Consider the following 27,830-nt stretch of genomic DNA (forward strand, 5'->3'; position numbering starts at 1 on the left):
TAACATTCTTCAAGCAATGAGGAGTCTTTTTTACTTGTTCTATAAAATACCACTGCATCGAAATAATTTGCACCTCTTGCAAAAGAAAAAGGCAATTTTATACATGTTTAAGCGTGTGAAAGACATTAATATTTTATGCCTCCCACTTCTCTTGCCATCTAACCTCCCTTTGAAAATGAATGATGTAACAAATGGGACAGAAGGGAACAAGTGATCCTAGCACTCTGTCTTGCAGACACATTAGGTAGTGACATCAGAATACAGACGAGGGTGACATTTTGAATAATGGAAGATAAAAAAATTATCCACTGTAAGATCCAGTATGCAAGATAATAGAACCATGGGATATAGCTCTGTGAGTGAATGTTTATGCTTTCTGAAACTCAAGCCCTCCACTAGACATACCTAGGCTCAATGTAAATTTTAGAAATCTACAGAAGCCCTATTGCCTGTTAATCAAGTAAAAACTCACCAGAATTTCCAGAGCCCGTAAGCCAAGATCACAAAGCTTCAGGCAACTCTAGCAATTTAGCTTATCATTTTACTACTTTAAAGGAGCAAATTAACTACATGTAACAAGTTATTATATATACTCAGGTTATGGTTCAGCAACATAATTACGCTACTTAGCCTATTTACACAACATTGTGAGTATAACTGCTAAAGTTGAATTCTTAAAGAATTGAATCACTGTATGTATCTGTGGTTTCATGGTTTTGCAGCAGTTGCTTTTGCCTTTTTTGAGAATACTGGAAGACTTTTATTCCTATATTGATATGACAAAGTGCACTCCCATTCTGCCACCTGGATAATGACTGCAGGAGAATGGGGTTTCACCTGATCTATTTATATCCTTTTAGGTTTCTGATGCAAGATTTTACATTTACTAGTCTGATTATTAGTAAATCAATAGTCAATGTTGAGTCTGATATGTTCTACCCCTCTCATTTTATCTGGCAGCCGTAAGTATTATTGTTTAAAATCAATAGGATTGTCTCTCAAATGTTTTGGATGGAAACTTTGATATATGAGGAGACAGTTCTTTGATGTGTTCTTGAAGTGTGCGGTTGTCATCAACCTGCATCCGTGGGAAAAATGTTAAGATCCAAGAATACTAGTACTTCATTGGAAATTGTGCTGGTGAACTTAAGTAAGTCGTCTTGGTAGTTCAGCCAAGAGATCAACTGTTGCGCTGTCATTTCGTCCCCATCCCATATGATGAAAATGTCATCAATATACCTTTTCCAGGCTGGTTCAGAAGTGTGTGTTATGAAGGAAGTACAAAGCACTTGGGAGGGAAACATGGTGCCTGCTAGCTAAGCGAAGGCGCTCGTCCTCACCCGCTGCTCCTCTGCATCTCTCTCCTCCCCAAGGCAGCGTGCCCCGGGCGACTACATGTTCGTGAGCGCTAGTCGCTTTTCTTTTTCCCACTTCTTACCTGCCGCTGAGACCAGGACACCGGCTCGCTGGGATGTTGGAGCGGGACCTTCGCTGGATGGCTGCCCCCTGCTTTGCTCTGACGACCCCTGGTGGCCGTCTGCTGTGGTGATTTTGTTCCTCTACCCTGCCTTTTGCTCGGCTGAGTCAGCGGCTCTGAATGTGCTCCGGGGACAGGGATAGTGACATCGAGCGGCTCTCGCGGCTCCCACTCTTGCCGCGTTGGGCTGGTGCCGCCCTGGAGCTCAGACGCGGCAGAAGTGCAGCTGCTCGCGGATTCTGCGTGGGCTTTCTCGGGGGAGCTCTAGCAGTGCCAGCACCAGCAGCACCAGTAAACCTGGGATTAGTGCTTTTTTTAAATCGGCAGGCACCGCAGCTTCAGAGTTATACACTTCTATGGAAGATACCACCGAGGTAGCGGTGATAATTTCTACAGAAGGCGGTAAGGGGGTGCCTGAATCAGTCAGAGGTAAGAGCGTGCCTTTATTAAAACAGGGGGACCCTTACTTTGTTGTCTCCAGGAAGGCATCTGGGTCACATGCCCCAAAAACCACTGAGTTATTGAATAAAAGCAGGAAAGGGGCTAGGAAGAAGGGGAGGCGCTCTAAGTATACTAAAAACTCCCCTTTATCTCAAAGTGATACACGCTCTCTTGCTCTCGGTGAAGGCACTGAAGACACAGATACTTCTGATTTAAGGTGTAACATCCGGCGCAGGGGGTCCTTCAATCGGATTCGGATCAGGACTCTGATTTGGCACAAGATACTACCTCAAGGGGGAACTCTGGAAAGAAGAAGGTAGAGATGGGGCTGGGAAGAAAGTAGCATTTAAGAGTAAGACTGCAACCATCCCCTAGACCCTTTTGTAGATAGGAACTCCACGACTCACTACGTCCCCAATAAACCTCACAAGCTTTTTTGCCAGGCAATTTCTCAGCACAAACTTGTTGATGCTTGGCGGATTTGTAATCCCACTGTGCGAGAATTCACCTTTTATTCCCCCTCCCATCATTCTCAATCCCGGATTGATTACATTTTCCTCTCCCATAATCTCACCCAAACTCTCGCTGTTGCTGAAATTGGCCCAATTTTATTTTCAGATCATGCCCCTGTCTTCATCACTATTGACGTACTTCCCCCATCTGATGGTCCTAAGAGATGGCGTTTCAATAATGCTCTCCTTCTGGACCTCACTTTCACCTCTTCAGTTACCACCTTTTTTGATGACTTTTTTCTACTCAACGATACTCCCACTATTCCCACCCACACTATTTGGGATGCTTTCAAGGCAGCTGCGCGAGATTTCATTATTCGTTTTGTGTCTAAAAAACGCAGACTCGCCCGTGCATCCATCAAACAAATTTTGTTGGACGTTAAGAGACTGGAGCACGCCTATTTTACCTCCCACTCCCAGGATTCCCTTACTGCTCTGGTGGCTGCTAAAATGCGTTTCAATAAGAAATCTACTGACGATGCCTCATTGTACTTATTGAAGTCCAGTGCTAAATTTTATGGGGGTAAGAACAGGGCGGGTAAGCTCCTTGCTAATTATTTAAAAGTCAAACACAATAAATTGAATATTGCTGCTATCTATGACACTAACTCCACTCTACAGCATACTGACACCACCATTCTTTCAGAATTTTACCTCTTCTATAAGACCCTGTACTCCTCGGAATCCCAACCCACTCCCCAATCACTCACTCACTACTTCTCTACCATTCACAAGCCCTCTCACTTCCCCCTTGATCTTTCTGCTCCAGAATCTGACATCACTCTCGAAGAGCTGTTTGCTGTGCTCAAACACCTCAAATTAAATAAGGCTCCCGGACCTGATGGCTTCACCGTAGAGTTCTATCTCCACTTTTCCAAACTTCTCCTCCCCAAGCTCTATTTACTTATTAACTCCTTCTCTGCCTGCGGAGGCTCCTCTGGCACCTTCTCAGAAGCACACATCTGCCTGATTCCCAAGGAGGGTAAAGATGCCCAACACTGCAAGAACTACCGGCCAATCTCGCTGGTGAATATAGATTACAAGATCTTTGCCAAGTCTTTAGCTGCTCGGTTGGACTCCCTCCTCCCTGATCTCTTGGGTGAGGAACAGTCCGGCTTTGTTAAGGGCCGCTTTATCACAGACAATACCAGGTTACTTTTTAACATTCTCACAAAATCCTCACGTATGCAATCCTCACTCGCTGCGATTGCCTGGACGCAGAAAAAGCGTTCGATAGGGTGGAATGGTCTTACCTCTTTCATGGTCTCACATGGTTTGGATTTGGCCCTAATTTCATTTCCTTGGTTTCCCTTTTATACTCTCGCCCGCGTGCTGCAGTTTGTGCTAATGGCAAGGTCTCTCCCTTCTTTGACTTAGGTAGAGGAATACGTCAGGGTTGCCCCATTTTTCCCTTCCTTTTCAATTTGGCCCTGGAACCGTTTCTCTCCAGGTTGCGCCAAAATCCCAATATACATGGCTTTCACTCCACTGATTCCCACGTCAAACTTGCTGCATACGCGGATGACATTTTACTGTTCATTTCTGACCCTGATTCCTCTATTCCTGCTTTCTTGAAAGAGGTGCAGGATTATTCCCTAATCTCAGGATACAAGCTTAACCATGATAAGTGTGAGATATTGCCATTGACCAAATTTACTTTCAAAGCAGACTACGCTGCCTCAAATTTTGTCTGGAATTCCTCTCACATCAAATATCTCGGCTTGCACATCACTCCCTCCATACTCGATACGATTTCCTTATGCTTAAATAAGTGCATTCAGAAAATCTCCGATCTCACTGCTCGATGGCACCCTCTCTACCTCTCCTGGTGGGGTCGCCTCGACACGATTAAAATGATGCTCACCCCAATTATCCTTTACACCATATCCAATATTCCTGTACCTATCGCTGCAAAGTCATTTAAAAAGATTAACTCCGTTCTGTCAGCCTTCCTTTGGCACAATAAAAAGCCACGAATGTCCATCGCACGACTGATTCGCCCTACTTCTGAGGGCGGGTCAACTTTCCAGATTTCCCCTCATATCAAAGAGCCTTCCTACTCCGGCAAGCGTCGTTCTGGCTACAGGACCCTGACGACCCATGCCCCTTGTGGGTCAAGTTAGAACGCCTCTTCCTTTCCCCTTTCTCCTTTGCAGAGTATCTCGCTTTTTCTCGTAAACCCTCCTCTGTTTCCACACCCATTCACAGATTTACGACCAAACTCCTTTTGGCTTCCTCCCCCACCCCTCCTAGCTCTATTGCGGATTTTCTCTCCTCCCCCTTATGGCACAACACTCACCTCCTCATTCGCTCTAAATCCTTCTACTGGAAGTCATGGAGGCAGAAAGGTCTTTTGTGGGTTTCGCAATTGTTCTCCCATTCTACATTTCTCTCTTTCTCAGACCTTAGACAGTATACGCCTTACCTGCTTCTTTCGCTCCTAATTACTCTCGGCTCAAAACGGCGGTAATAGCTGTGTACACATCACTTGCGCAGACGCAGACATCCTCCATTCCCCCTACTCCTGCTTCGCGCCTACACTCCTTACTTCGCACAACTCCTAAAGCTTCGGCCATTTATAAGCACCTTCACGTGGCAGACACCCCTAGACCCAAATCCACGGTGGAATTACAGTGGGAGCACGACTTTGACATGGTTTGGCCTTTGCTCACCTGGAACAAGTTGTGGCTCAAGATACGCAAATCATCCAGAGCGGCGTCTCTCACGCAATCCATGTTCTTCATTTACAATAGATTACTCCTTACCCCCTCTGCCCTTCATAAGAGGTTCCCTTCCACCCAAGATATATGTTGGTCATGCTCCGCTCCATCCGCTACCCTGTTCCACATGCTCTTCTTATGTCCCTCTGTTCACGCTTTTTGGCTTAGGGTGTGGGCTCAAATCAATGTAATATTTCCAACATACATTCCTTTCTCCCGTGCTCACATTTTTCTAGGCAGCCTTTCACCTTGCTGGGACATATTTCAGTTTGATATACGTATTGTAGATCTATTGCTGGCTGTTGCGTTTCAACAGATGACCACTCATTGGAAATCCTCATCTAACCTTTCCTTCCAAGCATGGTGGAATAATGTTTGTCATAATCACAGACTGGACACTACCTTTGTTCCCCCCCCCCCAGCTAGCTACGAAGAGAACGGCTCTATGGCTTCCTGTTGTTCTGTACCTGGACAGATGTTCTGCTACCTCCCATTGTCCTTTACCTGCCCAGCAAGAAGTTCTCAAACCCCCTTGATTGCCTTATCATTCCCTTATTGTTATATTTCCATATGTACTCATTCTCTCCTTTTTGCATTTTGTTAATCCAGTAATCACTTTTATGCCTAGATTTATTTGTGCTTTTTTCCTATTCATGACTATTTTGTATCATTATATTTACTGTATTTGCGAATGTACTTATATTCCCCTTTTTTTATTTTTTTTATACTTTTTCCCCTTATTGTCAACCCCTTTCCCCCTCTTCTCTTCTCCTCTCCTTTTATTTCTTTTTATGCCTACTTCTCTGCCTTATAAAATCTTTTTGAACTTAAAAAAAAAAGAGTAATACTGTTCGGATTACTCCATCCCTCCGATTCTTTTTTAGGGTCCAGCCCCAGGTTCTGAATATCCATCGTGAGGCTTCAAGTGAGATATACAAACCCCCTCCTGAGTTTCTACCCATCATGTCTGTTTTTCCTCCTGTAGATCATAGTACTGGCCATTCTACCCCAACTGAACAACTACCTACAGTAAATCTATCACTTGGGTTAAACAGCAACACTCTCACTATCCCTAAACCTGATGAGCCTAATTCAAACAAAGCTCTAAACAAATACTTGTTGCTACACCCGGGTCTTCTCAGACCGCTTCAAGGTTTCGGCCGATAATCAAACAGAAATCAGAGCAGCATGTGATGTCCTGGAAAAGAAAGTGGACTTGCTCAATCAAAGAACTGAATCTCTTGAGAGCTCAGTAGATGAGCATAAGGCCAACTTAGGGGCCTTAAGCGTCAGGGCCAGGATGCCTGCAAGGCGACAGTTGCGCTCTACAAGAATCATAAATGAATAAATATCATAAATACAAGGGGCGGCTGAAACGAAAATTCAAGTCCTTCGAAGGGAGGGAGATGCGATAAAAGAGAGGATGGAATCTCTTGAGAATTATTCACAAAGGAATAACCTAAGGCTACTGAAGGTTCCGGAGGGCAAAGAAGGGAGCAATATTAAAACCTTCGTCGCATTGCTATTGAAGGAGTCTTTGAATTTGGAGGAACCTGTCGATCTTCTGGAGCAGGATATTCAGAGGGTGCATAGAGATCCTTTTAGATTGAATGCAGCCAGGACTATACCCAGAAAAATTGTGATCAATTTTCCTACCCACTCCCTAAAAGAAAAGATATTAAACCTAGCCCTGAAAATAAAATCTGGAAGGGGCCCGGATTTCCCATTTGAGGTGCGCTCTGACTTATCCAAGGTCACTCTGGACCGACAATGGGAGTTGGGTCAAAGAATGGAGAAAGTCAGGTCTTTTGGTGCTATGGTCCAGATGAGATTTCCCGCTTTTTTGAAAATTATGTACAACAATAAGATGTACAATATTAGATCCCCAAGCGAGGCAGATGATCTGTTGAAATCTTTAGGGGATATCTCACGCGAATAGCAATAATGTAATAAAATAACGATCTTTCTTTCGTGTTGAGTTCAGTGAGCGGTGATCGCTTATCTTATTTACTTTAAGGGGATCCTTATAAAATAAAAAAGAAAATAGATTGGGCTGGACAATAGAGGGGGTGGGGAAGAGGGGGGAAAGAAAAAAAATATATATACAATAAAAAAGAATAAATAAATAAAAAATAAATAAAGGGAAACCAAAAATACATTCTGTAAAAACGTTAATAAACTCAAGGAAGTAAACATTTAAGGGGCCCAGAAATATGCCTTCATACTGATTAACACGGGAAGTAATTTGTGCCCATTTTCCAATCGTAATTTAGTATTTTTTCTTTCCCTTAGCGCTCACAAATGTTCGTGGGGTCTAAGGTAGAGGAGAGGATGAGCAGTGGGAGGTAGCTGGAGGACGAAAATTCCGGCTAATCACCTAGCCAGAGTAGGTAGGGATGGGTTTCCCAAGGGAGTGGGGTGGGTTAAGGGGGGTAAAAGGGTAAAAATTCCTACATTCCCTCTTCCGGATTCCCGGGGGGCGGACGCCATTTGGAGGACTTTACATACGCGCTGTAAGATTGGATAGGACTCTATACGCCAGGAAGTACCGGTCCCTTTATTTTATTTTCTCAACCTTTCAAAGAATACTACATGCCCTACTGGACATTGTCAGGGATGCTGCTTCCTGGTCCGGGTTTTTGAATTATTTATTGAGCCACGTGAAAGCTTTTGAAAACGGTATCTGCTGGACAGAGATCGTTATTTTACCAGCCCCGCTTGATATCAGCAATAGAGCTGCGGAGACTGATCGCTGTCAACTTTACTTCTGCCACAGTCGCGTCCCTTGGGAGTCTCTCTGTTCCGTGTACTCCCCTTTTATCTTAGAGGAGTACCTGACTTAATCATGCCCAGAGATATGCTACGTCAGCCTCGATTGAAAATTTGATACTTTAAACTGGTCTTATCTTACATTTTGGATCCTAAGAGACCGTGTTGATTTATGTATTCATGATATGAGCCCTGATGAAGGAATGTTCTAACATTTTTGTTCCGAAACGCGCGTCAGCGCTTTCCCTTACATGTTCGAAGGAATACTGTTTTGTTTGAGTTTGAATGCAGGTGGTGTGTGGAAGTGAGTTAGTAGTTGACTGATGGAGTGATTGAATAGCGTGTCATTTTTATTTTGTGTAATGTGAGTTGGGGCTGATGTTTTTTTCTTTTTGTGTACAATTTAAATAATATGAAAGTCTACATGTAATCAGATGACTAAAATGAATTTTCTATGACTATTAAAATATGACAACTAGTTGGAACTATTATGAAAATAAATAATTAAAAGTAAATAGCTGTTCTATGGGTGTATGTTCTTTGATTGGTTCTATTGTTGGAACTTTTTTGTCCTTCTTAATTATTGGGGACGCCCCTTTCATGTTGCTTTATACTAAAAATTCCTCATTTGTCAGCATTCATCAGACATCAGGCATTTTTGAGCCACATTCACATTGCCTTTTTTCTGAGCTTTCTTTTGTTGGGGGTTGTAGAGATAGCTGAGAAAACCATAACTCCATGACTTCTCTTCAGTGTTTATCCTGGAATGTTAATGGTCTGCGCATGAAGGGCAGAAGGGACAGAATTCTTCAGTATTTGAGAGACTCCCCGGTCCAGATCATTGCAATTCAGGAGACACATCTTTTGAAATCTGAGACTACCGCCATATTGAAAAATCAAAAGTGGATTGATAATTTTATCTGTACAGATCAATCTGCAAATATTAGGGGGCTATTGTTTATTTTTTTTAAAACAGTTAATGCACAAATCTTGCAGTACAACGAAGATCGTAGAGGCAGATGGCTAATTTTGAAAGTATCTCTAGGGAGGACGATTATTTCCCTGGTGGGGTACTATGGTCCGAATCAGGATGATCCGTTGTACATAAAAATTATTCGATCTCACCTTTCCGGTGTTTTGGACCCTGTAATTTGGGTAGGGGACTTTAACATTGTGTTAGACCCCCTCTTGGATAAATCACCTAATTCAAGAGCTAATAATCCCTCTAAGTCATGACAACTTCTCTTAACATCGATGGTGCAGCTTGGGTTAGCTGACATATGGAGAGATAGAGTGGGGGATCAACTAGGGGTCTCATTTATAAATTTAAAATACAAACACAAATCAAGAATAGATTATGCTCTGTTCAGTTATAACATCAAAAACTCAGTCCAAAGTATTTGCTATTTCCCATATCACCTCGCCGACCACTCTGCAATCTCTTTTAACCTGATTCTGACACAGTAGCGCCTTTACAGCTCCTGGTCTTTTGACTGCACTATTTTGCTACAGGAAGATGAAATTAGCTTCCTCCGGACCGAGACTAAGTTTTACCTCAACACAAATCTGTACTCGACTAAGGCCTCTATAGTCTGAGATTCTTTGAAAGCATTCTTGCGTGGCTCTATTACTAACAGAGCCTCTTATAGAAAAAAGAAATACAGAGATGCCATTAGGGGCCTAGAAGATGAGATGAGCAGTATTGAGCAGAAAATAGGCACTGTAAGAGAAATCAGCAATGATCGAATAAGATTAGACTCTATTAAAATCCAACTTGAAACCATTCTGCAAGAAAGAATTGCGCACAGATGGGAAGTGAGCAAAATCTCCATTTTGAATATGGCGAGGCGGCTGGGAAACTTCTTGCCTGGAAAATAAAATCTGACCAGATTCGAAATCACATTAAAAATATCGTGGTAGAAGGTGAGATTTCCCCCTGTCTCTCTAATTTAAATATTGGTAAAGCATTTCGGGATTTCTTCCCAAAAATATATAAGGAAGATATTATTGAGGACAGCACAAATAGGAAAGTCTGGTTAGAAGGGGTCTCTCTTCCTAAAATTTCAAATGATCAAATGTTAAGTGAAGAGCTTGAGATTACAGCGTCGGAAGTAAGCAAAGCCATCTTCCAGTCTAAACGAGGAAAGGCGGCAGGTCTGGATGGGCTGCCAGGTGAGCTCTACCACATACTTAAGGTAGACATTGTTCCTATTCTGGTGACAGTCTTCAATAATATACTTATTAAAGGAGAGGACCCTCCTAGCGCGTGGAGTGAGGCCACAGTAGTGCTGATTCTTAAGCCCAGGAAGGATCCAACTGATTGGTGGGTCCTTTCGCCCTATTTCCCTCCTCAATAGCGATTATAAGAACTTTGCTTCTATTTTGTCAAACAGGCTGGGGGTAATGTAGGCAACATCATTCACTCGGATCAAAAAGGCTTTATCAAGGGTCGTCAATTGGATGTATGACGTTACAACGCATACTTTTACTCCGCATACCATTACAACGCGGTATTTACAACGAATACCGTTACAACGCATAGCGCTTTGGGGTGCTGGATAGTGGTAAGTATAATTTACTATTCTAACTCCAGTCCCCGTGGACCCTAGGGAAGGTGTTGGATAGTAAATTAAACTTACCTCTTATCCTAGAGCGCCCCCCAGCGCAATGCGTTGTAATGTCATGCGTTGTAATGCCCGCGTTGTAATGGTAGTGCGGAGTAAAAGTTGCGTCGTAACGGGTGTATACCGTCGTCAATTATCGGATTTATTGTACAATGTGGTTGGTGCTATAGATATGGCATCCACCTTCTCACTCTTGCTCGCTGTGCTTACCCTCGATGCAAGAAAAGCTTTTGACAGGGTTAATTGGGCTTATCTGTCTGAGGTCATGGCAAAATTCAATTTGGGAAACAGATTCTGTCGAGCTGTTAAACTCTTGTATAAGGCCCCGACTGCCAGATTATTGGTGAACAGCTCTCTGTCTGATATATTCAACATCACGAGAGGTACAAGGCAGGGTTGCCCGCTTTCCCCTCTTCTTTTTAACCTTTACATTGAGCCTTTTGCTCAGGTCCTTAGGGAAGGGCTTAACATCGTTCCCTTTAAATTTGGAGGATGGGAAAAGCGGGTGGCATTATATGCCGATGACATCCTCATCATGACAGCTGACCCAGACTTAGCTTTTCCAACAGTGATTAATCGGGCGATTGAATTCGGTAAGTTCTCAGGATATGAAATAAACCCCAACAAGACTGAAATTACAGCATGGAATATTCCTAGGACACAACTTAATGTAGGTTCTTCTTTGAGATCTTTGGGGATAAGAATCACGCAAGAGGTAGGCAAGATACCTGAACAGAACTTAGATCTGGTGTTCAGGGAGTGCCAAAAGCAGATGAAATCTTGGGCTCTCCTCCCTTTGTCCATTCTGGGGAGGATTAATATACCAGATCTTATCTGGTCTTCCATGCCAAAGGCGGTCATTACAAGCATTACACCCTGTATCTGGTCGGATCATCACCTAATCCTGTACGACATACCGTTAAACAATTCCCAGGCCAAACTCCCTTTAAAAACTAAAAAAGTGCGCCAATGGAAAAAAGTGAACTCCGACACCTGGCCAAAACTCTGCCCAAATACAAACAGAATTCCATAATTTCCCAAGGTGATACTGACCTTGATTTAAAGTATGATGCGTTAACAACTACCCTTAGGCAATCAATCGATGAGCTAGCCCCCGAAAAGGTACAAAGAGAAAAGGGTGCAGAGAAAGGAGCCCCTTGGTTCACTCAAAGTCTACGTGAACAAAAAAGAAAGCTCCGCTGACTCGAAAGATGTTGGAGGAAATCCAAAAAGGATACCGATAGGGAATTATATAGAACATCGTTTCAAACATATAAAAAGCTTATCGTTTTAACCAAGAAGGATTATTACGAGGCACGCATAAACAACGCTACAAACATCCAGAGAGAAACCTTCCAAATCCTGAAAGAGCTAAGTAAGAAGGAGGAAAAGATAGACATATCGATCGACTGTGATACCTTTCAAGGATATTTCCTCGAAAAAGTAGCGATCATCTTGTCTGATATTAAGAAGGATAATCCAGTCTCACACATTGAACAACTGCCTCCTTTAAATCCCTCAATCCCTATCTTTACCAGATTCCCCGAAATCGACCCTACCACCCTGAGACAACTTGTAGCATCCACCAAGTCAGGCTCCCCCGCCGACCCATGCCCACCCGACATCCTCCGACTAGCAATCCCGATCCTAGAGGATCAGATCTTAGACCTCTTAAACACCTCGCTAGCTACTGGCTCATTACCAACCTCCTTTAAAGAGGCACGCGTCAGACCCCTGATAAAAAAGCCTGGGGCAGATCCATCCAGCCTGAAGAACTACAGGCCTATCTCCCAGTTGCCATTTCTGTCAAAAGTGCTAGAACAGCACGTGCTAAAATCCCTGTCATCCCTCCTGGAATCTCACCATCTTCTCCAGGAGCGGCAAGCTGGCTTTCGTGCCCACCATAGCACAGAACTAGTGATGCTATCCGTACTAGACGAGCTTAGATGCATGGCTGACAGTAAAAAGCCAAGCGCCCTGATATTATTAGATCTTTCAGCGGCGTTTGATACTGTCAGCCATGCACTGCTCCTGGGCAGATTGGCTCGGTTCGGGATAGGAGAGCAAGCCCTCAAATGGTTAACAGCCTTCTTATCTGGGAAGACGCAGAGAATCCAGGTAGCAGATCAGGTCTCCGAAGCGGGTGCCTTAGCCTGTGGAGTCCCGCAGGGCTCTGCGCTCTCTCCACTCCTATTTAATCTTTACTTACAGCCATTGATAGAGTCCCTGGCAAACATGAACTGTAAAGTTTTTAATTATGCCGATGATACTCAGCTGCTGCTGAGTATCGACAACACATCATCGGCTCAGTCCATGGCCCAAGACATATTACGTTTTACAGTTAACTGGATGTCGTCCAATTTATTGAAAATCAACCCAGATAAAACGGAGGTTCTCGTAGTTTCAACCTTGACCTCCCCCTGGAATGATTTGTTCTGGCCACAAGAACTTGGACCCACTCCTAAACCGTGCCCTAGCGTTAAGAGCCTCGGTATGAAAATTGACCAAGAACTCTCGATGGCTAACCAAGTGTCCGCTGTAGTTGGTTCCTGTACCAACCTAATCAGGCAACTGCGTAAGCTCGTCCCCATACTCTCAAGGAATATGCTTCGAACCATTGTCTCAGCCACAATAGTGTCTAGAATCGACTACGGCAATGCGTTATACCTTGGCCTCCCAAAAAACCTATCCAACCGTCTTCAGGTTATTCTGAATGACGCAGCGCGCCTGATATTTGGAGTGCCAAGGCGGACTCATGCCTCCCCCTTGCTCTATAGGCTACATTGGCTGCCTATAGTACAAAGAGTCGAATTTAAGAGTATGTGTATCTGCCACAAAGCAATCCACGGACAGGCGCCAGCCTATATAAAAGAAAGGCTTGAAATATGCGAACCTAAGCGCGCCCTGCGATCATCCGGCTCCTTTTTGCTATCCTGCCCACGCTTTAAGCTGGCAACTAAAGGAGGTAGATCCTTCTCAGTTCAGGCTCCGATTATCTGGAATAAGCTACCGGAGGCGCTTCGCAGAGAGTCAAACCTTCTCCACTTCAGGAAGTCCTTGAAGACTCTACTCTTCAAAGACGCATTTACTTCCTAGTGGTCGGCTACATACCTCAGACTCTCTCTTATACTTATCCTGTTTCTTGTTGCTGCACTTGGTTAGTAGCGCTTTGAGACCTGTCGGTGAGTTGGCGCGATACAAAACCCAGTTACAAATTACAAATTACATGTCCATCAAGTTTACATTTCTCTTTAATACTATTCCTCTGGCTTTTGACACCAAGCAAATAGAGAAATATCAAAGGCAATTAAACTTCTTCATCTGGAAATATAAAACAACAAGACTTGCGTGGAAGAAGCTTAGGCGGAGGAGGGAAAAGGGAGGCTTGGCTTTACCGGACCTACAATATTATGCCTGGGTCTTTCAGCTTTCGCATTTGCGAATGCTCCTGAAGGTACCTAGCAACACATCAGGCGGTGAATTGTTTTGGGCCATGTTGAAAGGAGAAGGTCTACCGGAAGAAGGTTTTTTTGTTTAAATTTGGAGATCACAAATTTTTCTAAAAAATTAAGTTAAAAATTCTTTACTCATTAACTAAAAGCTGGACATTTATAAGAAAGAAAGTGGGGCTTAGCAATTACTCAAACTTTGCACCAATATGGGACTCCCCTGCTACACCCCTTTGTTTCCAGGATAACTTGACTATCCCGGTAAGGGACGCAGGTATCTATAACTGGGGAGATGTACTGTGCGGGCAATCTATTCTGCCCTGGGAAGATCTACGGGGACTAGTGGGCCCAGGTCTTTCCAGATTCAAATATATACAGATGAAGAGCTGGGCACAGGCACAACTTAGGAAAGATAACCTCCTGGGTAAAGATAGTAACATTGAGGAACTTCTTGTGTTCAGGCCCCAGGGTACGAAGTAGGTTGAACTTTGGTACTGGGCAATCGAGGAGGAGGTAGATGGCGACTTCAAATTGGCCGACGAATTATGGGGAGATGAGATAAGCTTACAGTGTAAGGATGTTTGGGTGGAGTCATTCAGTCTCCTGCATAAAATAGTAAAACCTGCTTGGCTGAAATGTGATCATCTTTTTACTGTACATAGGGCAAATTTTTCCCCCCTAAAACTATCAAAATTTTTGTCTGGGAAAGTTTTTAATAAATATGGCCTTCCCGAAGCATCGGATGCTCATATGTTCAAGGATTGTCTGCTAATCAGCTCCTTTTGGGCTGAGGTGAAGAAAACTCTATCTCCAAGACTTCACTGACCTTCAATCTTCCGTTAATCATCTTTGGTCTTGACGACAATGTTACAGGCCAAGCTAGATCTTTTCTCTTTTATGCAGTTCTTATGGCAAGAAGAGAAATATGTAAATTCTGGGTAGATCGCGCTGCTCCATCTCACTCAGGCTGGCTGACTTCACTATACACAGTGTCTAGGTTGGATTTGGATAGATCTTGTAGTAGGAAGAAGTGTGTTTTTTGGGATCTCAGTTCCGTAGGTCTCCTCGCTTAAACAGTATGGTCCGCAGGTCATAAAACACCTTGATGGAGTAAAACCTTCTACCCTCTTTCTGTGGAAGTTCCTTCCGCCACTCATTTCATCGTATCTTGGCCCAGTCTTAACATCAATATAAAAACCCCAGAAATTCTTTGGGATAGATACGCATGGTGGCTGGCGCTTCCCAAAGAGAGCTAAGGCAAATGAGGACAAAAAAAATAAATATATATATACCTTTTCCAGGTATTGATGTGTTTCCGAAAAGACTATTGGGGTGTAGAGTATGTCTCTAGCTGATACACCTAGAGACCAGGTATGCTGGGAGCAAATGTGCTCCCCATGCTGGTCCCGTGCTTCTGGAGATACAGAGTGTTATTGTATTCAAATAAGTTTTCTTTCAGGGCCAGAATGCAACACTGCATGATGACATTTCTGGGTGTCTGGTATTCCCAGTCATCTTCAAAAAGTACATCCTCAATGATGTTTAATGTCTCATTGTGGGGGAGGCTTGTGTATAGGCTCTCGACATCACAACTTATCAAGAGTTGGTTGTGTGGATCAAATGAGAGATCTTCCAGAATGGTTAGGACATCTTTGGTGTCTCTGAGATAGGTAGATGTTCTTTGTACCAGAGGCCTCAAAAAGGCATCTGCAAATTTTGAAACTGGCTCCAAGATGGATCATATGCCTGACACAATTGGGCGGCCTGGTGGGTTTTCCAGGCTCTTGTTGATCTTCGGTATAGTACATAGATAAGGTATTATAGGAGATTCTTGACACAAGAATTCAACTTCTTTTTCCATGGAAGCGATTTTGATTTTGATCCTATCAGTGGGATCCTGATGGAGAGCCTCGTAATTGCGTCGGTCTTGGAGGAGTCGTCTGCATTCTTGGTCATATTGTTTTTTTATTTGTATGACCGTTGCCCCTCCCTTGTCTGCTGGTTTTATTACTAATTCAGGATTACTGCTTAGTTCATGTATTGCTTCTCTCTCCTCTTTGGTGATATTCTGGAAGATGTGTTTGTTTCGTGGGTCTAGATCATTGAGGTCTTTCATCGACCAAGTAGGGTATAGTAGATATCCCTACCACAACCCCATTTTAACATTCCCAGCTAGAGAAGTGAATAAAACAGTTTTTTCAACCAGCCAGGGAATTTTTAATACTTTAATATTTTTCACATAATCCTTCCAGCCCCGACCACTCACTTTCTCTGCACATTACACATACCCTGACTCCATAACAACAAGTGTTCCCGCGTATTCCGTAGGTTGTAGCTTGCCCAGCCCCGTAGAGGGACGTGAAGACCCCCATGATGAAGCATGACACTATGGGATTCATAGTGTGTGAGGGGTATTTTAAAAACACATAGTGCTTTTTCTTGGCAACCACAAGGATCAGCAATGTACACTGCATTTTTATCTCACTATATATCTAAAAATAAAGCATAAAAATGATAGAATCCTATTGATTGTAAACATTTGTACTGGAGGTTGATTCTATTGACACACCTCTACCCTCCCCTCATTGTTTTTTTTTATAGCCTTAAGTATTAGCCATTCAGGGGTAGCTTGGTAGTTAGTAAAGCACATCTTTTTGCACCACATTAGATGTGTCACTTAAGATAAAACATGCAGGGTCTCTCACATAGTAGCCTATGATGTAATCTTAAAGCAGTTTGTGGTGGGGAGTTTTTTCTATATGGTTTGAGTTTTGCAGGTGAACAATATGAATGTGAATGAAGAGGCAACACTGGTGGGCATGAAACAGGAAGTGAGTGGTATATGTGTAGTGGTAGTTGGTAGAGGAAAAGCAATAAAATCAAGAATATTATTGAGGTAATCGTATTTTCATCCTGGCTTATTGCCTTCATCTGAAATGTCAATACATGAAGAGGAATTATGCAATATGTTTACAGAAAGTATTATGCTGGAACTGTACAGTGTGTGCCATGATATTATTTATTCATTATTACAGTAATAAGAGCTTTTTAAAATGCATCCTCACCGGAAATAAGTTATAGTTATTCTAGAGATTCAACAGTTACAGTTCGGTTCTATTTATGACCCTAGCCAGACTGCAACCTTTTTATTACAGGGGTCATACTAGAAGTAGAGCTATTGTTCAATCTGCTTCTTATTTGTGGTAATGTTTTTATCTAATAAATCCACCACATTAAAGCATCAATCAAGCACACATCTCGCTTGTAACTGTGGTTCTTCAGGAATTAATGTCTACATATGATCATATGAGATGGTGAATGTATGGAAACCAGAGTCTACTAAACACAAATCATATATCTTTTGCTTAAGCCCCCTTCTGCAGGATTCAGTTAATCATACCGGGAGCCCATACAAGAGTAAAATGTGTCCTTTTCTATTTTTAAATCATGCACCATTTCTGGTACGGAATACCTAGAGCATATGTGAGTGCTTCAACATGCTTTTCTATACCAGCAAGATTTCATGCACTGCATCCTGATTGAAGACAATTGGGCCTAGATGTAGGTAAATGTGAATTACCGATTCATAAATACCGAATTTTACCGATTCGGTATTCATGAATCGGTAATTCAAATGTAGGTAGAAATTCGGTAACAAATACCGAATCGGTATGACCGATTCTGTAATTACAGAATCGGTATTTGCCATTGATTCCTATGGGCCTTGAAGCCCATAGGATTCAATGGCAGTTACCGATTCGGTAATTACCGAATCGGTAAAAATACCGAATTTACAAGGGGGACAGGGTGTCACTTTGACACCCTGTTGCACCCCTGTAACTGGCTTGTGCACCTTGTGGCACACAGACATGCCCTTATGGTATGTCTGTGTGCCTCATGGCACAGGTGTACATGCACAGATGTGCATGTACACAAGAATTCGTTATTTACCATGCAATTGTATTACATGGTAAATAACGAATTCTAAAGGCCCTGTAGCACTGTTAGAAGTGCTACCTACATAGGAAAATACAGATTCGGTAATTTTACCGATTTGGTAAAATTACCGATTCGGTAAAATTACCGAATCTGTATGTTTTCAGTGCCCCTACATACCAATGTCAAAATACCGGTCGGAAACGGCCGAAAATCGGTATTTTCGGCCGATTCCGACCGGTGTTTTGACACCTACATCTGGCCCCTTGATTCTTGGCTCAGATATTGCAACATCATCCTGTGAGACTTGAAGGTATACTTTAGAGGACACTTCAAAAGACAATAAAGACTTCCTTGTTAATATTTACTAATGGGAACAGGGACAACCATACTCGGAACACAAGTGTTGGTCTTCCTATCCTCCCTAAACATTTCTTTAAACCATGGATTCAAGCAAAATATAGTTTCTCAACTGATTAGCACTTAGCTGAAAGGATGTGGTCACCCAATCAAAAAGCTTTTAAGTTTGAGCAAAAGATAGAAGACCACACTGGCTGTGCTCAGCATACAAAATAATTCACCTCAAACTATTCAGGAGATCGAGAACGATAAAGAGTTTTTCAAGACAAGACCTCTGGGATAATGCATTGCTTCTTTAAATATATTACGTTATATTCCACCAGTGGTGTTCCATAGGCCCCCACAGCCCCTATGGGGCTCAAACTTCAGGTGACCTCCTTAGCACAGTACACTGGCCAGAGAGCTCCTGACTGATTCCAAAGGGGGTGCCTCCATTTTGTTTGTTTTGTTACACTAGTGTATTCCACATACATTGATCCTTGTTCATGGAAAGCTTAAGGGTAAATGTCCCATTTAATGCACACTGAGACATTGTTAAAGATAGAAAAGTATACATTTCCTATAAATATTATAATATTAAGCGTCATTGCTGTTTTTCTTCATTCCAGAACATGAAACCTAAAGGGGCTTAATGCAATAAGTAATCTATTTTTTGACACATGAACAAAAGAAATGTGCCTTGATATAGCCTTTACAACAAATCTAGGTGTACCTTGCTGATCTTATAAGCTACAAAGTAAGGCCCAGTTGATAATTGGAGACATAAAAGGATTTATGGAACTCTGATCAAAGATCAGGTTCTCTATTTGGCAACATGATGATGCATCACAAATGTAATATATTTAACTAAAAACCTGACTATATGCTCAACCAACAAGTGTAATGAGCCATTGAAGACATGACAACATCATTTTTGCTGCTTGTTTGGAAGCTATTTAAGAATATTACTCTTCCAAATTTAAGGGGAGACCATTAGCCATAGACTTGACCCAAAGCCATCTACCCTGTACGTCTCTAATTATATTGCTGAGGACCCAATCCAACCCTCTTCCCAAATAGATCACAACACCTCTTACTGCAAGACCAGAATGGGAATATTGTCTCAGGGAATTGACCTTGAAATGAGTCTCTTGTAAAAACAAAACTTGAGTGAAAAAAAGAACCCAGCCATCTAATCAAAGCGTCATATTTACGTCTGTTTGTTTTACCATTTGTGTTGCACAAAACAATTCTCACTTTATGACCCATTTCAGAGATAATTTGTAATAAAGGAAAATGATCTCAGTGAAGCCCTCAACCTTATCCAGTTGGATCTTGTAACAAATCTGCTAATTATGTTATATATGTCCCAGCCCCCAACCCAACACCCCACTCTGTAACTCACCAGGTGCCCCACAGATAGAAGTTAAGTGGGATAAACATATCGAAAAGAGGACACCCCCAGTGACAGGGGAAGTGCCCATAATATACCTCCCAGAGTGAACCTAGAAAAGCTGGGTGCCAGGACACTGTGCCCTATTACACCAATGTCCTTCCCCTTGACACCACCACCATTCCTGTAATTTACAAAGATGTCAAGGGCATCATTATAGCAGGGAGGGCTTCGTCAAAAAAATACTGATTTGACGTACAATAATGGTTACTATATATCACAATGTGTGACAAGTGCACTTAGTACTTATTAGAAATCTTCTGCAGAAGATCTGGTGCCTTTGAGACATTGCAGAACAGGTGGATTTGCCCCTTTACCAAAACCTTCAATTTAGATTGGTGCCCAAATGTTGCTTGAGCGCCCCATGCTTTAAACAAAAGAGAGCATTTTGACAAAGTCTGTTCGCTGTCTGGCTGCAGAAGCAGACATATCAGTAAAGATGTGGAAAAATGGGTACTTCAGGCATAGAAAACTTTCTATGCCTGATTCTTTGACAAAACATGTTCTTTGACATGGTAGTCAACAAAATTAACCAAAATGAAACGTGGGAATTTTGAACTGGTGGAACACTGTACCAGGACACAATGGGCTCTTATTAATTTCAAGTCTACTGAATGAAATATTTATTGGCCCTCACTTCCCTCAGTTCCCTCAGGAATCCCTACAAAGTGCACATTAGAACAACGTGAATGATTTTCAAGTTCCTCTATCTTAAATTTAATCAGGGACTGATGTTTAGGGAACTGGCCTACACCTTCTGCATCGTAAAAAGTCTTAGTAATATTTTCTAAGTTCCACGAAGGACCGTCACTGAAATGAAGGTGACAAGTTCCCATTTTGTCCGAAGCTCCAAGAAGGCGTCCAGTGCTTTCATTACTTAGAGTTACTTGAGTATTCATAAATGCTGATAAGATCAAGAGTTAGATGATGGGTAAGGTGAATCCTTGAGAAAGCTCCAGGATTAACAGCCCAAAGGGGTGAAACACGTGTTGGCTGTTCCCCAGCTTCATTGGACATTGAAATAACTGTCTTGTTAATAATAAAAAGAACCATACTTGAATGGAAGTGACCATGAGTGAATATTAACATTGGAAGAACTCTCCTACACTGTCTTGAATGTGTCTTTGAAGTGCATGGAACCTCCTATCTCTCCTGACTTGGCTCCACGCTGGCTGAGGTGATGATGCAGGATTGTTAGCCCCTTTGTGCAAATGCAGAGCTAAGCCTATTCAAGTGTAAGTGGAGTTGTGCCAAACTCCTTCCTCCCATCCTGCCAGTGATGGCACACCTAAGCTGCCTATTGTGTGCAGATATCTAGAAGGAATACAAAAAGCACATCTGACACCCACAACCAGTCATGTGACCAAGAGACAGGCTGCAGGCACCAAATGGCTATAGCAAGAAAATACCAACTTTCTAAAAGGGGCATTTTCAGAATTGCAATTTAAAACCCAACTTCACCATAAGTTAGGATTTTTAATTAGGATTTCAGAGGACACCAAACATGGACTGGTCATCACTGCCCATGTGAAAAGTACACTTATAAAATGTAATACAGCAAGTCCAACTTTATCCCATTAGAGAGATAGGCCTTACAGTACATAAAAACATATTTAATAGTTTTCACTACCAGGACACATACAAGTTAAAAGTACATGTCCTAGCCTTTAAATACATTGCACGCCGTCCTCTGGGACTACCCTAAGGGGGACTTATATGTATTTGTAAGAGGTTTTGGGTCATGGAAAATGATTATTTTGCCAGGTTCAAATGGCAGTTAAAACTGCACACAGAGGCTCTGCAATGGTAGACTTGGGATATGTTTAAAGGGCTACTAAAGTGAGTGCCACAATCAGTGCTGTAGGCCCACTAGTAGCATTTAATTTACAGTCCCTGGGTACATGTGGTACAACTTTCCTAGGGATATATATGTAAATTAAATATGCCCATTGGGTATAAGTCAATGCTAGCATGTTTAGGGAGAGAGCACAACCACTTTAGCAATGGTAAAGTGCATAGAGTCCTAAGGCCAGCAAAACCGAATTCCACAAAAGGTGGAGGATAAAGGTAAAAGGTTTGGGGGTGATGCTGCAGAAATGTCCATGTCCAACAACAGTGCAATATCATTTGTATGAGAACAGAGAAATATTCTCGTATCAGGTTCACATTTTTGCTTAATAGAGGATCCCAACAAAGAAGCAAAGTTACACTCAAATTTGCCAAAGTTGGGGACTATGACTTGGCTGCCAATACAATGGCCGCTGGCTGAGCTCGCTCCGTGACTCACCCAACCGCCTCCTATTTGCAGTGAAGGGGCCGCCAGAACCATCACTGAGGCTGAATCACCAAAAATTTGCTGCGTACGTCCACTGGTTAACTGCGAAATCGACTTCCCAAGCTATGGCTTTCTCACACTCAGAGATTGGGGGCTGCTGCCTTGAGGAGCTGAGCATGGCGCGCCATTTGGCCCAACCCCTCATGAGGTGAGGCTGCTAGAGTACTGGTGTTGGACCTGTGGCAGAAACAGAGGTGCCCGGGTCCCGAAATCCTGCCCTAGACACGGAGCATGGCCCGATCACCAGCGATTGGCCCGGGGGGAGTGCTTGCCGGGATCGTGTATACAAAGCCCGCGGAGGGGGCTGTAGTGAGGCAGACTACCTGGAGCCCCCAGCCTGGTGAATCCAGCATGCGCTCGTGCAGAACGACCGGCTGTGGGGAAGGTGAGAGACAACCGGTGATGGGCGCTGAGCGTTGCAGAAACAGCGGGCATCTGTTCTGGCCCTGGTGAATTGGGGCATTGCTTCAGGGGAAAAGCCACCAAGCATTCTCGAACACTGAGGAGGCCTAAGACTGACACAGTGGCCAGTGATATCTGCAACCACAGAATCCCAACACTGAACCTGCCGTTGTTGCCGTGGAGAAGGGAAGGAGGAAACATTAGCTCCACTGGCCAACCCCCCTGGTACTTGTGACAGGGAAACGGCACGAGTGAACAGCAAGATAAGGTTTAAAGCTGTGGGACGGAGTAAGATTCAGCAGTGGAGACTCAGAGTCTGGGTGAGGGCGGATCCTAGCAGCACTAGCGAGAACATGTCGACCGCCAAGAGTGCAGAGGTGACACAGCAGACTAAATTAGACAAATATGCGCTACCAAAGCTGACTGACCCTGAGCTCAATGACAAAGGGAAAAGGATGACAGGACCTGAAAAGGAACTCACAGACCCGATGCTAAAAGATGTCATGGACGCCATCTCCGGTGTACACACCTCCCTTGAACAGAGGATGGGCACCATCACGTCTGAGGTGATGCTGCTTTGTGCTGACCTAACCAAAAGATCTGAGAAAGTTACTTAGATGGTAATTGCCACTAATACCCTCATGGGAGACACAACGCAAATGCAGCAGGATATCAAAGACCTGCAGGCCTTTCGTAAATTTGCAGAAGATAAGTTGGATGACTATGAAGGACGCACCAGAAGAAATAATGTACGGATTATAGGTCTGCCGGAGAGGGTGGAGGGCCCTGCCACGGACTTATTCATGGAGTAACTCATACTCCACCAAGTCTCCTGGCAAACAGACGAAGCTGTCGGGAACCGCACGAGGAGCCAGACACCACAACCAGGGGCCAGCAACCAACAAGTCTAATCACCAACTTGTCGGATTTGGAACTCACACCCACGGAACAACGAGTATTAGAGAAAGGACTGGGGTTTGTGCCTACGGCTCGTCCTGATAAATTTAAATTACATTGTGAACTCACGGATTTTTTCCGCAAACTAAAACTGAAGGCCTTTTTTGAAGGTAAAGAGGATCCTGATGCAGAAATGCGTAAGGGAGATACTGGCCTGAGACCAAAATCGACGTTTGTACCCCCTCCGCACACTGTACCAGCTGCTATTACAGCTTTCGAACAAGCAGTGTTCTTGGATTTGGAAGCATGCCCTGAACCGCACCACTTTGGCAACTTCAGCGCCGAGGAGTACCGGGCACTTGATAAACTAAAAAACAACAACGCTATTACCATCAAACCAGCCGATAAAGGTGGCGGCATCGTAATCCAAAATATTAGGGATTATGAGAGGGTATGTGAAGAATTACTGAGTGACACCAACAATTACCTACCACTTACCACAGATCCCTCCCCTGAACTCCAGAATCGTATCACCGATCTGGTCCAGGAGGCCGAATCCAGGGGTCATATATCTAAAAATGAAGCAGACTTTCTTTCGAGGAGTAATAAAATTATTCCATACTTCTACACACTCCCGAAGACTCATAAAAATAAATTGCCCCCACCTGGACGCCCAATTGTGTCGGGAATCGGGTCCATTTTAGAACCCCTGTCAACCTTTTGTGACCAGTTCTTGAAACCAATTGTGCAAAACACACCGACATACCTCAAGGACACGAAAAGCCTGCTACACCAACTGCAATCAATCTCTTTTGAGCCAGATACCATCATCTTGGCCACCTTAGACATTGAGAGCCTATATACCAGTATCCCGCAAGATGAGACTATAACGGTACTAAAGGCCGCCCTGCACTCTACCACTTGGGAATATAACACCCCCAGAGACTTCATAACTGAATGCGCCACCATCGCACTGAAAGAAAATTTCTTCGCATACCAAGGGCGTCTCTTCCTACAATGCTCGGGGACCTCGATGGGCAGTACATTTGCCCCCAGCATAGCGGGGTTGTATGTCGCAGACTTCGAGGCTAAAAACATACTGTCTATTAACAACCCGTTCAGCAGAAATATCACATACTGGAAAAGGTATATTGATGACGTGCTGCTCATCTGGAAGGGCAGCATGGAAAGGCTAACGGAGTTCCTGAACTGGCTTAATACTCTTAACAGATACCTGAAATTCACCCACACCGTGAGCACTACGGAGGTGGTGTTTCTTGATGTGGTTATCACTAAGAGTGGAACAACCTTAACTACTAAGACTCATTACAAAGCTACAGCTAAGAATAACCTGTTGCAGTTCTCTAGCTTTCATCCTCGCCCGTTAAGGGAGAATCTCCCGTATGGTCAATATTTACGGATTCGCCGGAACTGCAGCAACTTAGTTGATTTCAAAACCCAATCAACTGATCTAACAGCTAAACTGGCACAAAGAGGCTACCCCAACCACCTACTAAACAAAGGCTTCAAACGTGCACGGAATCAACCACGGGAAGCACTTCTGGAACCGACTTCGAAAATAACAACAACAGAAGTCCCCCTCACGTGTGTCACCACGTACGGTGCACTATCCAACCAGTTGAAAAAATCAATAAACAAGAACTGGAAAATCGTCACCAGCATCAAGAAGGACTGGCAAAAACCACTGTTTTCCTTTAAGAAAGGGCACAGTCTCAAGGATGCTCTGGTCCACACCAGACCTAAAATACTACCTGCAACCCCGATGAGGAGTATAACTGACACTTGGAACCTTCCTAAAGTGACGGGCCACTTCCCTTGTTCAAACTGCTCTGTCTGTCACCTAACTACCCCGACAAAATCCTTGACTCTGGAACCCGGTAAAACCTGGTGGCAGAAAGCCCACACTAACTGTAACTCTGTCAATGTCGTGTACCTCGTCACCTGCCCATGCTCACTCCGTTACGTGGGTATGACAACCCGTAAAATAAGGCTACGGATATGTGAGCACAGAAGTAATATCAGGTGCAAAAAAGCCACGACAAGAATGAGTGACCATTTCCTCCAGACCAATCACACCACCAACGACCTGAAATGGACTGTGATTGAACAAATCGTTGGGGGCCCCAATATATCTGAGAGACTGTTTGAAAAGGAACAGCGTTGGGTGTATCGCCTTGGCACCCATACTAATGGCCTTAATGATGACATTCCTTGGGGTTCTGTTCTCAGATAAATGACTGAAATGAATATCTGTTATCCCAAGATCTGTATCTGTCCCCACCAACTCCCTTTGTCTGCTACGGTGTTACTTTAACTTTCTTAACTTTCCTAGATCAGTTTTTACCACTCCACTGGTCTTGATAACACCCATCCTGAACTCATGAGCCAGTTATACTTTTCACTGACTCTGATTATACCCCTCACGCGCACACCAAATTGCGCTCTTGTGTTTCCATCCGTGTTCAAGTCTCACCTCGTCTGCGCATGCGCATTACGAGTAGTGTCACTATCCCGAATTCCGAAGGAAATCATGTCTGCGCATGCGCCTCAATCCGCGCGTAATTCCCGGAAGTGAGTAGCCTGCCCGGACCAGGCTAGCAGTCTAGCCCTGGAGTACATCCTCAACGCATGCGTGGTAGGAAGGCTGAAACTCCCGGAAGTGGTGTCGCGCCTTTTTCCTCACCGGCAACGTATATAACCGCCTTCACCCTTCCCAACCGGATCGACGAGACCCGGTCCTGAGGGCGTGTAGGCTTATCTGCAGGAGACGGACGCCGTGGGCGTGAGTACGAGTCCGGCTGAGAAACCATTCAGAGCTAAGTAGTGTTAACTGCTGCTTGACCAGGCTTTGGTGTCCCTTTTTCTTCCCTCTGTTTTGCTTTGCAGGATGTGCCAAATGCGCCGTCCCCTCCCTCCCGCGGTCTATGGGGTGGATTTTCATCCCTGGTGAAGTGAGACCCTCCCTCTTTCTCGCCACTTCTTGACTGCTTCATTGCTGACTGGCCACTGGCCATTTGGCCCATTGATCGATGAGTGACAGAATGTTGCGTGTTTATTTTCACTGCCATTTCGCCCTCATTTCACGTATCAATACCCTCCCCTGTGCACTTACACAGTTAGATTTTGCAAAATTGGCAATCTACGTTGACAGTGCCACCATATTAACAATATGACTTATCGTGTAGCCTCAGCCAACGGCAGAGCCACGCACCTCTGCTATTCTGCATGAGTGGTGCACCCTGGCACTATGAGCACTAGAAATAGACTGAATCTGGCTAAATCAATTGACAAAATATTCTAATTATGTTTCTTTTGTCTTGTGTTGTCTGTGTTTTCTTACCTTCACAGGTGCCTTTTTATTTTTAGTCTCTAAATTTTAGAGGCTGGAGGTGTGTGCGTCCTACCTTCGGGTGGTGAAGCCCGCCTCTGTGTTTTTGTGCACTTCACAGATCTTTTAACTTTCAAGCCCTCTGGTAGGGTGGGCCTTAGAGTGCCCATACCGCCGAGGTTTAACACCATAGGTCCTGACGAATGCCAGGTTAATGATACCACACCGGCTGAAACATGTCCATGTCGACCATTCACATATTCACTTAATGCTAGAGGGAGTAAGACCATCCAATTAGTTGGCTCTACTCACCTACACATTTTTTAACCTTGCCCTTGATGGTCTTTGATTAAAATTAAATTTTTGACACATACAAGGCAATTTTAATCTCACCACTTGACACTATTCACGTAATTTTCCACATAGCCCTCCCATCACGAAAACCAGCTCCGCAGTAACTCTGGCGTCGAAGCACACCGGGGTGACATTCGGTCACACCCGGTGGGGCCCGATGATGAAGCAAGTCACCGACCAGGTCGGTGAGTGAGGGCTTTCCTAACAAACCTATTGGGCTTTGTTGTTTCCTTGTGCTCTGTGCCCTTTTTCCACCTGAACCAGAACAGGAACACTCTTTTGTTGTTGTTACATATTATAATTTGGGGACTAAGAGTGTTCACGACTCTCCCTCTCTCTCTTATTGTTTGTAAGTAACTCATACTTAAGCATCTTTAGCCTAAGGGGTTGTCCAAATTCTTTGTGGTAGAAAGGGCACATAGTGTTCCTGGTGGTTGGCCCAAACCGGGTGCGCCTCCCTGCCCAACGTTGGCGAGACTTTTAAATTTCACCGACAGAGATGTCATATTGCAGACGTCGTGAACGGGCCCCCCTTGAAATACGAGTATTCAAAGCTCTCTTTTTTCCTGACTTTACCTTGAATGTGTAGAGACAACAACGGTCCTTACTTGATGTGAAGAAGAGACTTAGAGACAAAGGACTTAAGTATGCCATGTTATTTCTGGTTCGACTCCGCGTCGAAGCAGATGGCGTACTCTGGTTCCTTGATGTCCCCGAGGTGGCTGTGAACTTTCTTGAATGTTGGAGAGCTGCAAGAGACCCTACGCTTGGCT

The sequence above is a fragment of the Lissotriton helveticus genome, chromosome 4_1 (assembly GCF_964261635.1).
Source record: "Lissotriton helveticus chromosome 4_1, aLisHel1.1, whole genome shotgun sequence".
Classification (NCBI taxonomy): domain Eukaryota; kingdom Metazoa; phylum Chordata; class Amphibia; order Caudata; family Salamandridae; genus Lissotriton; species Lissotriton helveticus.